Consider the following 11832-nt stretch of genomic DNA (forward strand, 5'->3'; position numbering starts at 1 on the left):
ATATGCTCTAAAGCACATGCTTGGAACACATCCTTTTGAAACTAACCAAATAACATGATCCTAATAAGAAAAGAGAAAGAACAACAAGAGTTTGAAAAGGAAAGGAAAACAATAAGAAATAAGGCTAGGCACCAAGGGTTTGAATATTGAGGCATATGTCTGTGGTGTTCCTGTGCAAGGGATATGCTTGGATGAATAAGCTCTCAGGGGTGCCTTATCACTTGGTAACTTGGGTTAACTAACTCGAGATTATTAGCTGAAAGTCCACTATCAAGAGCAACCTTTGTTACAGAGAACTTAGTAACCCAAAGAGGTGCTGGACACCAAGGTCTCAAGAAAGAAAAAAATAACAAATCATGTGCCTGTGGTGTGCATGTATGGGAGAAAGAGACTTGAGGGAGTAAGTCCTTAGGGGTGTCTCAACAACTAGCACCTTAAACCAACTGGTTTGGGAGTGTTGGCTGAAAGCTTATCTTAAAGAGTCGCTCTCTCACAGAGCATTTAGCGTAAAAAGAATGCAATAAACCCTGGAAAAGAGGGAAGAATCAATAAATAAGTAACCTCAAACGATGCAATCAAGCAAGTATTCAAGGGCATTATAAGGACCTGAAGACCAGTGAAGGAATGAACTCAAGTTGATATGCATGAAACCCCATAAACCAAGAACTTGACTTCTATAACAATGGATTGTTCATCTTGTTCTTTCATTCATTTTTTTCTATGTTTCAGTACTTGCTTAGGGACAAGCAAGCTTTAAGTTTGGTGTTGTGATGCCAGGGCATCTTGGCCAGTTTTATTGACCCTTTTTTTTACTGTTTTAGGTTAGTTTCATGCATTTTCTTAGTAAACAAGCAAGTTTTGGATGAAAATACACTTACACCTTGATTCAAGCAAACATTGTGAACTTTACATGATTTCATGAGAATTAGGCAGGAATTGAATGATATAATTGATGATGCATGATGACTAGTCATCATATACCCATTTTTCAAGCTAATTTCACTTGTTTTATTAGCATTTATGCACTTTCTTGCATCCTAAGTAAGTGATTTGGAGTGAAAATGCATAACTTCTTTAAATCAAACAACCACCATGAAATTAATGTTAACTCATAAGGTTTAAGCTGAATTTAATTGATTTTTAATTGATTTATAAGCTTTGTGAATTTAGTGATACTTTGAGTGGTTGTTTTGGTAGGTGAAGAAAAGAAGAAAAAAGGAAAGCGTGGCTTAAGAAAGCGTGGTCCAAGGAGAAAAAGGCGTGGCGCATAAAGGAGGAGTGCAAGCATTGCCCTCTACAAGGGCACACTGCCCTCTAGGAGGGCAACATAAGGAAACAAGGCTTGAGAGGCAACTCTGCCCTGCCCACGACAAGGGCAGAGCACAAATTGGTGGCATGAATCAAGAAGAACAAAACATTTCCCTGCCCTCCTCAAGGGCAGTATCGGGCTCACCAAGGGGAGAAATTCAAAGAAAAAGTTCACCTTTGCTTGCCACAAGGATCGAACACGGAACCATGAGGAAACAAGAAACTAAGCCTTACTTTGGTGCCAAGAAAATCAAAGAAAAGAGGTAGCGTGCGCGTCACACAGGGATCGAACACGGGACTTCAACTTGGAGACATTGCCCTGCCCTCTGCAAGGGCAGGGCAGCATTTTGTTGTGGCACGGCCAGCGTACCAAACTGGCGCACCAAGGCATCACTCGGCAGCACCAGCAGCACGCACAGGCACCATTCTGGAGCGCCGAAAAGTTCTGCCCTGCCCTCCGCAAGGGCAGGGCAGCATCCTGCAGCACCCAAACGCGCACGCAAGCACCAACACGCACCATTTTCTGCCCTGCCCTCCACAAGGGCAGGGCAGCCTCCTGGAAGCAATTTTTCATGGGCCAAAAATTGAATTAAAAATCCAATTTAATTCATTTCTTCACCAAATCAAAGGCCCATCCAAATCCCAAGATCCAAGAATAGAAAGTGTATAAATAGGAGTTAGTTTGATGTAATTAGGACTTTTGACTTTTAGCTTTTTACTTTACTTTTGAATTGGGAACTGTTCATACCCTGACCGAGCTCTCCAAACTCGGGAAGTTCGTAGAAGGTCCGACCTCGTCCCAAAGGCCCACGCCTAAGATCGGACCTCGGACAAATAAAGAAGAAGGCCCATCAAAAGGAACGAAGCCCAAAACCTAAAGGCCGAAAAAGGCCTTGGAAAGGCGGTTCCACAAAAGATAGAGATAAGACTCCCAAAGATAAGATAAAATAAGAATATCTTATCCAGGGAAGATCACGACCAACCACTATAAATACACTGGAGCACCCAGGTATAACTCATACTCTAATTCTACTCAATATCTGCTTGGACCCATGCTAACTTAAGCATCGGAGTGTCATTGCAGGTACAACCCCCAGCCGCTCAGCACACCAAGCTCGGGTCACGGAACCCCTACCTCGGGTCTTGCCAGACGACCGAGCTACACGTTTCAGGTAACCCTCGGAACATTGGCGCCGTTGCCGGGGACCCTAGAAGTCATCCTTTTACCATGGCGGACGACCCTCCCAACAATAACCACGCTACATCAGAACAAGAAGAGGAAATTGACACCGGAGAACGACCGGACAGCCCTCTATCACCACGCACTCCAGGAGGAAACAAACAGAATCGCCCAAAGACATCACTTCCATAAAATCCCGAAAAAGAAGAGAGCTCAGAAATTCTAGAAGCAGTACGGGCACAGCAAAACCGGCTGAAACAACTCGAAGAGGACATAAAAAAGCAGAAAGAAACTGAACAAGATTTGAGAAGGGAAGCTCGCAAGCGCAGAGAGTTAGAAGAAAAGCTGCGGAAGATAGAGGCCGAGTTGAAAGACCGGACGGAACGCGGCACCACCCCCAAAAACAACCATGATCCCTTCACGCAAGAGATCATGAAGGAGAAGGTACCGCGAAACTTCAAACCACCTGATATGGATCTCTACGACGGCACCACCGACCCAAGTCACCACCTCAGCAACTTCCGAAGCAGAATGTACCTGGTCGACGCCTCCGACGCGATTCGGTGCAAAGCCTTCCCCACCACTCTCACCAAGTCGGCCATGAAGTGGTTCGACAACCTGCCACCAGGATCAATCTCCAGCTTCGAGGACCTAACCAAAAAATTCCTAACAAGGTTCTCTATTCAAAAGGACAAGGCAAAACATGCCCCCAGTCTACTCGGGATCAAACAGGGTAACCAAGAAACTCTCCGAGAATACATGGAGCGATTCAACAAAGCCTGCCTGGACATACAACACTTGCCCACTGAAGCAGCCATCATGGGACTAGCAAACGGCCTAAAAGAAGGACCATTTAGCCAATCCCTATCCAAACGATACCCGACCTCCTTATACGAGGTGCAAGAGCGGGCAGAAAAATATATCAACATGGAGGAAACCTCCCAGCTAAGAGACTCTTCTAGGAAGGAATCAACCTACCCACTCCGAGACCGAGATCGAGAACAGAAAAAGAAAGAAGTGTCCAACTCGGACAAACCACGGAAGTACCATAGCTACACTCCCCTCCGAGTTTCCCTGGTAGACGTCTACAGAGAAGTATGCCACACCGAAAAAATCCCACCGCCCCGACCTTTAAAACACAAGAGAGCGGGGAGAGATCGGTCCGAATACTGTGAATACCACAAGCTCTACGGTCATTCTACTAATGACTGCCACGACCTGAATAATGTTATAGAAAAGCTAGCCAGAGAAGGAAAACTCGACAGATACATAGCGGAAAAAGGAGAAGAGACCAAAAAGAGAAGGAGGGGAGATAACGAGGATCGGGCCGAACAGACCCTGCGAACCCCTGAAAGGCACATACACATGATAAACGGAGGTTTTGCAGGCGGAGGAACATCCAGATCCTCGCGAAAAAGACACCTCAAAGAGATCTATCATGTCCGAGAAGACAATCCCCTGCCCGAGCTGCCAACCATCTCATTTACCCAAGAAGATGCTCAGGGGATAATACCCGGCCACGACGATCCTATGGTGATCACCATTATCCTAGCAAACGCCAACTTACATCGAACCCTGATTGACCAAGGAAGCTCAGCAGATATCCTGTTCAAAGCGGCCTTCGACAAGCTCGGACTTGAAGAAAAAGAGCTAAAGGCCTATCCCTCCGACCTATTTGGGCTAGGGGACACCCCGATCCACCCCTTAGGATACATCTCGCTACACACTACCTTCGGAAGAGGCGAGCAATCTAAAACGTTAAGCATCGACTACATTATAGTCGACGTTAACTCAGCATACAATGCCCTCATTGGGCGACCAACCCTAAACAGGCTGGCAGCTGTGGTCTCAACCCCACACCTCTGTATGAAGTTCCCTACCGCAAAGGGAATCGCCACCCTAAAAGGCGACCAAAAATTAGCACGGCGATGCTACAACGAAAGTCTAAGCCTAAAAGGGAAAGAAGTCAACACAATAGAACTCGGGCGAGTTCAAACCCGAGAAGACCTTCGGCCACAACCAGAGGGAGAAACCGAAAGGATCCAAATCGGGAACACACCTGAAAAAGTAACAAACATTGGAGCAAACCTCGAAGCAGGCCTAAAGGAGGAACTCATAACCCTCTTAAGGGAGAATTCCGACCTCTTCGCCTGGAAGGCCTCCGACATGCCAGGCATAAGTCCCGACCTGATGTGCCATAAGCTATCAGTATACCCGGGATCCAGACCCGTCCAACAGAGACGCCGGAAGCTCGGACCCGAGCACATGCAGGCAATAGAAGAACAGGTACAAGCACTGCTAGATGCAGGATTCATTAGGGAAGTAAAATATCCCCTATGGCTCGCAAACGTGGTCCTGGTAAAAAAGCCCAACGGAAAATGGAGGATGTGCGTCGATTACACGGATCTCAACAAAGCCTGCCCCAAAGACCCATATCCACTACCAAACATCGACGCCTTAGTCGACGCAGCCTCAGGCTACAGATATCTCTCCTTCATGGATGCATACTCGGGATACAATCAAATCCCGATGTACGGACCCGACCAAGAAAAGACCTCGTTCATAACCCCAAGGGCAACTACTGCTACGTAGTAATGCCCTTCGGGCTGAAGAACGCCGGGGCAACCTACCAGAGGCTAATGAACAAAGTATTCTCAGAGCACATCGGGCTACAGCTAGAAGTGTACGTCGACGATATGCTGGTAAAGACACAAGAAGACAGAAACTTGGTTCCCGACCTCACAAGTGTCTTCGGCACCCTCAGGAAACACAACATGAGACTTAACCCGACCAAGTGCACCTTCGCCGCAGAAGCCGGAAAGTTCTTAGGCTTCATGCTGACTCAAAGAGGCATCGAAGCAAACCCGGACAAATGCCAAGCGATACTCAAAATGAAGAGCCCGACGTGTGTCAAAGAAGTACAACAACTAAATGGAAGGCTAGCCGCCCTATCAAGATTCTTGGCAGGATCAGCGATAAAATCACTACCTCTCTACTCACTCCTAAAGAAAGGGAAACCCTTCTCATGGACCCCGGAGTGCGAAAAAGCCTTCCAAGAATTCAAGGAATTCCTCGGGCAGCCACCAATCCTAACCCGACCTTTAAAGGGGAAGAGCTCGTATTATACCTCTCGGTCGGACATCGGGCAGTTGCTTCAGCATTAATACGAGAAAATGACCAAGGACAACACCCCATATACTTCGTAAGCAAGGCACTACAAGGGGCCGAATTAAACTATCAGAAAATAGAGAAATTCGCCTACGCCCTAGTATTCACGGCTCGGAGGCTCCGTCCCTACTTTCAAGCCCACACCATCAAAGTCCGGACGAACCAACCCATGAGACACATCCTACAAAAAACAGACATGGCAGGACGAATCCTACAATGGGCGGTGGAACTGTCCGAGTTCGACCTCCACTATGAAGCCCGGACTGCCATAAAATCTCAATATCTAGCCGACTTCATCGCAGAATATACTGAGACCCCGGGAACCCCACTCTCGTGGAATCTGTATGTCGACGGGTCCTCAAACAAAACAGAAGCGGAGCCGGTGTTATACTCGAAAGCGACCAAGGAACACGGATAGAGCTATCCTTAAAATTCGAGTTCCAGGCTTCAAACAACCAAGCCGAATACGAGGCCCTACTAGCAGGACTAAAGCTAGCCGAAGAGGTCGGAGCCCAGAGAATCACGATCTTCAGCGACTCCCAGGTCGTCACATCACAAGTAAATGGAAGTTACCAGGCCAAAGACCCTACTATGAAAAAATACCTGGACCAAACACAGGCACAATTACGACACTTCCCGGAAATACAAATCCAGCACATACCTCGGGAACAAAATGCCCGGGCAGACGCCCTCTCGAAGCTCGCTAGCACCAAGCCCGGAGGCAACAACAGAAGTCTTCTCCAAGAAACCCTACAATCTCCTCCGTGCTAAGAGAGGAAGAAACGTTAAATATATCCAACCAACAGCAAGGATGGATGACCCCCATACTCAACTACCTGAAGTCAGGAACTCTCCCCATAGAAAGAAAAGAAGCTAAAAGGCTTACAAAGGACGCCCAGAATTATACGCTAATTCACGACGTATTATACAGAAGAGGATTCTCAAACCCCCTCCTTAGGTGCGTTCCGACCTCAGAAACAAAGGGCGTCCTCGAAGAAGTCCACGAAGGCATGTGTGGGAACCATCTCGGAGCTCGGGCACTATCCAAGAAAGTAGTCAGGGCCGGGTTCTACTGGCCGACCTTACAAAGAGACGCGACAGAGTTTGTGAAAATATGCCCCCCCTGCCAAAAACACGCCAATTTTCACAAGGCACCGCCCGAAGACCTTATCAGCATCACTGTGCCATGGCCCTTCGCAAAATGGGGACTCGACCTACTCGGCCCGTTTCCACAAGGACCGGGGCAAGTCAAATACCTCATAGTAGGGGTCGACTACTTCACAAAGTGGATCGAAGCCGAACCCTTAGCCACTATTACGGCTCAGAAAAGCCGTAAATTCCTATACAAAAACATCGTCATGAGGTTCGGAGTCCCCTACTCCATCACAACAGACAATGGAACACAGTTCACGGACACAAGTTTTCAGAACTTGGTGGCCGAACTAAAAATCAAACAGCAATTCACATCAGGTCGAGCACCCACAAGCCAATGGACAAGCAGAGGCTGCAAATAAAGTCATCTTGGCCGGGTTAAAGCGAAGACTCCAAGAGGCCAAAGGGGCGTGGGCCGACGAACTCCCCCAGGTACTATGGGCATATCGGACAACCCCGCACTCTACAACGGGAGAATCCCCATTCCGGCTAGCTTACGGGATGGAGGCAATGATTCCTATCGAAATAGATGAAGGGTCGCCCAGAGTCATCTTCTACAACGAAAGAGGTAACCCACAGGCACAAAGGGAAGAACTCGACCTCCTCCCCGAGGTCCGAGAAAGAGCCCGAATCCGAGAAGAAGCCTTAAAATGGCGAACGGCCCTCAGATACAATCAAAGGTAATAAAGCGAAGCTTCTCCAGTCACGACCTGATTCTAATCCGAAATGACATCGGAACACAAAAGTCGGGAGAAGGAAAGCTAGCCGCAAATTGGAAAGGGCCCTACAAGGTAACAGAAGTCTTAGGGACAGGCTACTACAAAATATCCGACCTAGAAGGCAATGAGCTGCCCAGGACCTGGCACGCCTGTAATCTAAGACGGTACTACAGCTAGAAAAACTTAACCCGAGGTGTACTCTTTTTCCCTACAAGGGTTTTTTAATGAGACACCCGGTTAAGTAGGATACCCGACCTAAAGGGTAAACACTTTGTAATATTCTTTCTTTTTAATACTAATCAAATTTCTCTATTTTCTCTTCCTCATGATGAAGCAAATCCTAGAAAGTACCCCACCAAGGCGCATTAATTTATGCTCGGCAAAACGCAAAAATCATTTGCCAAGAGACCATACAAGGTCGGCAAAGATAAAGCGACGAGGTTCAAATTAATGTGAGAAGTTATAAAGTAACTCTGAAATGGCTCGAAAAGCCAAATAAAAAGAGGTTACAAAAATAACTTAAAAAGGCCGACCAAACGACGAAGTCGGACCCAACAAAGGGAAAAGTTATAAAGTAACTCTAAAATGGCTCAAAAAGCCAAATAAAAAGAGATTACAGAAATAACTCAAAAGAACCGACCAACGACAAAGTCGGACCTAACAAAAAGGAGGTACTCGAGCACCCGATGTCCGAGAAAAAGCTCGGCCAGAGAAAGAAGCCTTAAAACGGCAAGAACCAGGATTTCGAAAAACGCTTACTAAAAAGTTGCTTTACAAAAAGCAACTAAAAAGTACAAAGCGAAAAGAACGAAATCGAAAGAAGTTTCAAAACGCTAGCTAAAAAGTTGTTATCCGAAAAACAACTAAAAAGCAAGAAAGCGGAGACATAAAGTCAAAACGCTAGCTAAAAAGTTGTTATCCGAAAAACAACTAAAAAGCACGAAAGCGGAGACATAAAGTCAAAACGCTAGCTAAAAAGTTGTTATCCGAAAAACAACTAAAAAGCACGAAAGCGGAGACATAAAGTCAAAACGCTAGCTAAAAAGTTGTTATCCGAAAAACAACTAAAAAGCACGAAAGCGGAGACATAAAAAACGCTAGCTAAAAAGTTGTTATCCGAAAAACAACTAAAAAGCACGGAAGCGGAAACATAAAGTCAAAACGCTAGCTAAAAAGTTGTTATCCGAAAAACAACTAAAAAGCACGAAAGCGGAAACATAAAGTCAAAATGCTAGCTAAAAAGTTGTTATCCGAAAAACAACTAAAAAGCACGAAGGCAGAAACCAAAGGTCAAAACACAAACACCGCATAATAAAGTCACCACAAGTGGCTAAATAAAAGCAAAAGGTGTCCAAAAGTGTTCACAAAAGCCATCCAACAAAAAGCCCACAGGCCGGGCAAACCACTAAAAAGATCACAGAGGATCAAGGTCCTTTCCGGTCTCCGCATCAACAGAAGGCTGCGGAGGGAACATCGAAATCGGGACTGCATCGACAGCACCATCATCCCGGCTTGAAACCTCCACACCAGATCTATCCTCAGCCAAAGGTGAAGTCGGGTTCACAACCGGAACCTCGGGGTCGGACACCGGAGCCTTGTGGTCGGACACCGGAACCTCATCCTCGGCAGGAGCAGGAACAATCTTTCCCTCCACAACAATGTTTTCCGTACTGAATAAGCTCAGATCCAGGTCGGGAGCAAGAACCCGGACCTGATCCCTCAAATTCACAAACATAGCATCCATACCCTTGGCCACATTATCTTCCAGCTCGTAAAAATCATCCCGAGCAGACTGCAACTTCTCCTTCGTCTCCACAAGCTCGGCATACAGCTTAGTATAGTTCTCCATCGCCACCCTCGCCATCTCCTCAGATGTCTTCGCCGCCGCCACAGCCGCGGTGGCCCTAGTTTTCTCTTCTTCCAAAGAGGCCTCCAGCTCAGTAATCCTGGCAGCCTTCAGTTGACTAATCTTATCAAGCTCGGACCGCGCCTTCTCAAGTCGGGAGCTGGTCGCACCAAGGGGAGCTTTCTTGAACTCCCGAGCAATAGCGGCATGAAGACTAGCCATCCGAACACAGCTCCGCGCCATATACTGAAAGTGATGCTCCATAGACGCATCATCAGTAGAAATAAAGGTCTGGGGGAGAATGTGCTGCTCAATCCAACCAAGAGCGTCAAAATCCTTATCATTGAAACCGGCAAGCTCTTGAGAGGTCTTCTGTTTCTTGGGGGGAGGACCCGAGGTCGAAGACGGGGAAAGGTGACCGGGTCCGGAGGTCGGAGGATCTTGAGTTATAGCTCGGAACTGAGGAGTCGGAATGGTCTTCGACCGAGTCTGAACACCCACGGTAGTCTTCTGCGGAGAAGATCGGGCAGAAGCCTCAGCCTCGATATTCTGAGCAGCCGCAGACTTCTTCGACCGACGAAGGAACTTCATGGAATCAGCCTGAGAAGACATCTCTGCAGAAACAAAAGAAAGGGATTATCACAACAGAAAAACCTCCAAAACGAAGCCAAAATACTAAGATGAAATCTCAAAAAGGTCGGGAACTACCTAACTCGGAACGGAGAAGGCTTGGATCTCCCAACATTTTCTTCATATCCAAGTGAGGTGCCCGACCCCATAAACTGCTCAACACACCCACAAAAGCCTGCTCCACCTCATCTAGACTCTCAAAAGTATACTTAACCGACACTACATTCTCCTGCCAACAAAGAGGAAAAGAAGGCTCCCCACTCTCATCTAGAAAGAAAGGTCGGACATCTCCAGCAGCCCGGACCTTGAAATAGTAGTTCTTGAAATCATGAAACGACTCATCATACAAGGTACAAAACTTCTTTCCCTGGTTAGCCCTAAAAGAGACCCAGGACACCTTCCCAGCACCCGACCCCGGCTTCGTCAACACGAACAGATAGGAAAAAAGAGAAACAGAAGGGGAGACGCCCAAAAACTGACACAAAAGTTGAAACAGCTTTAAAAACGCCCAAGAATTTGGATGGAGTTGCGTAGGGGCAAGGTTACAAGACCAAAGGACCTCGGACTCCAAGTCGGTAAAAGGAAGTCGTACACCCAGCTTAGAGAAAAAACAATCGTAAGCATAAAAGAATAGCTTCTCGGAACTTTCTAAAGGCGGGAAGCACACTCTCTCCTCGGATTCCGGGGCTACTAGCTCATAATCCCGCTCAGACTCCCTGTTCTCACAAATACTACACTCCCTACGGAACCTAACTAGATACTCAGAATCTACAACAGAAGGGACCCTTAGAGGAACAGGATCTACCCAACCAAGACCACTCGGAATCTTGGTCGACATTGCTTGAAACACCTTTCGAGACATAAAAAATCTTGCCTACAAAGAAGAATACAACAGCAAGCCAAAAATCACATAATAGGCAGACAGCAAAAACCCATTCAGCAGAAGCAAGAAAACAAAAGTTCTTTTAGAAGAAAAAATGCAGTAACCCGAAACAAAGTACCAAGAGAAAAGAGCCCCCCCCACATACAAACAACCAAAACAATGGCGGCGCCTCTTTTCGGGGCAACCCCAGCATAGAAGAAAAAGAAACAAAAGCATATGTGCACATCGAAAATAAAGACGAGAAACAAACCTGGAAGAAAGGAAGAAGACGACGAGCTCCGATGCAAGAAGAACGAAAACAGCGGCGCAGAGGAAACCCCGAAAAACAACGCATAGAAAGAATCGGAGAAGAAGAACAGAGAGAAAGAAGGAAGATGCTCGAAAGAGAGGTGGCGAAAAACCCAGAAAAAGGGAAAGGGAACAGAATAAACAAAGAAAATGAGGAAAGGGGCAAATAAATAATACCTTCACAGAGCCCGAACGGAAATCGAGGAGAAACGGTAAAAAGCAATAAATGCTGAAACGGCCATTTTCAAATTTTGAAAAGACGACTATGCCCGAGCTCGACCTCTCAAAAGGACGAACTCGGACAGGGGCACTGTTCATACCCTGACCGAGCTCTCCAAACTCGGGAAGTTCGCAGAAGGTCCGACCTCGTCCCAAAGGCCCACGCCTAAGGTCGGACCTCGGACAAATAAAGAAGAAGGCCCATCAAAAGGAACGAAGCCCAAAACCTAAAGGCCGAAAAAGGCCTAGGAAAGGCGGTTCCACAAAAGATAGAGATAAGACTCCCAAAGATAAGATAAGATAAGAATATCTTATCCAGGGAAGATCACGACCAACCACTATAAATACACTGGAGCACCCAGGTTTAACTCATACTCTAATTCTACTCAATATCTGCTTGGACCCATGCTAACTTAAGCATCGGAGTGTCATTGCAGGT

Source organism: Arachis stenosperma, chromosome 5 (genome assembly GCF_014773155.1).
Source record: "Arachis stenosperma cultivar V10309 chromosome 5, arast.V10309.gnm1.PFL2, whole genome shotgun sequence".
In the NCBI taxonomy this organism is placed as follows: domain Eukaryota; kingdom Viridiplantae; phylum Streptophyta; class Magnoliopsida; order Fabales; family Fabaceae; genus Arachis; species Arachis stenosperma.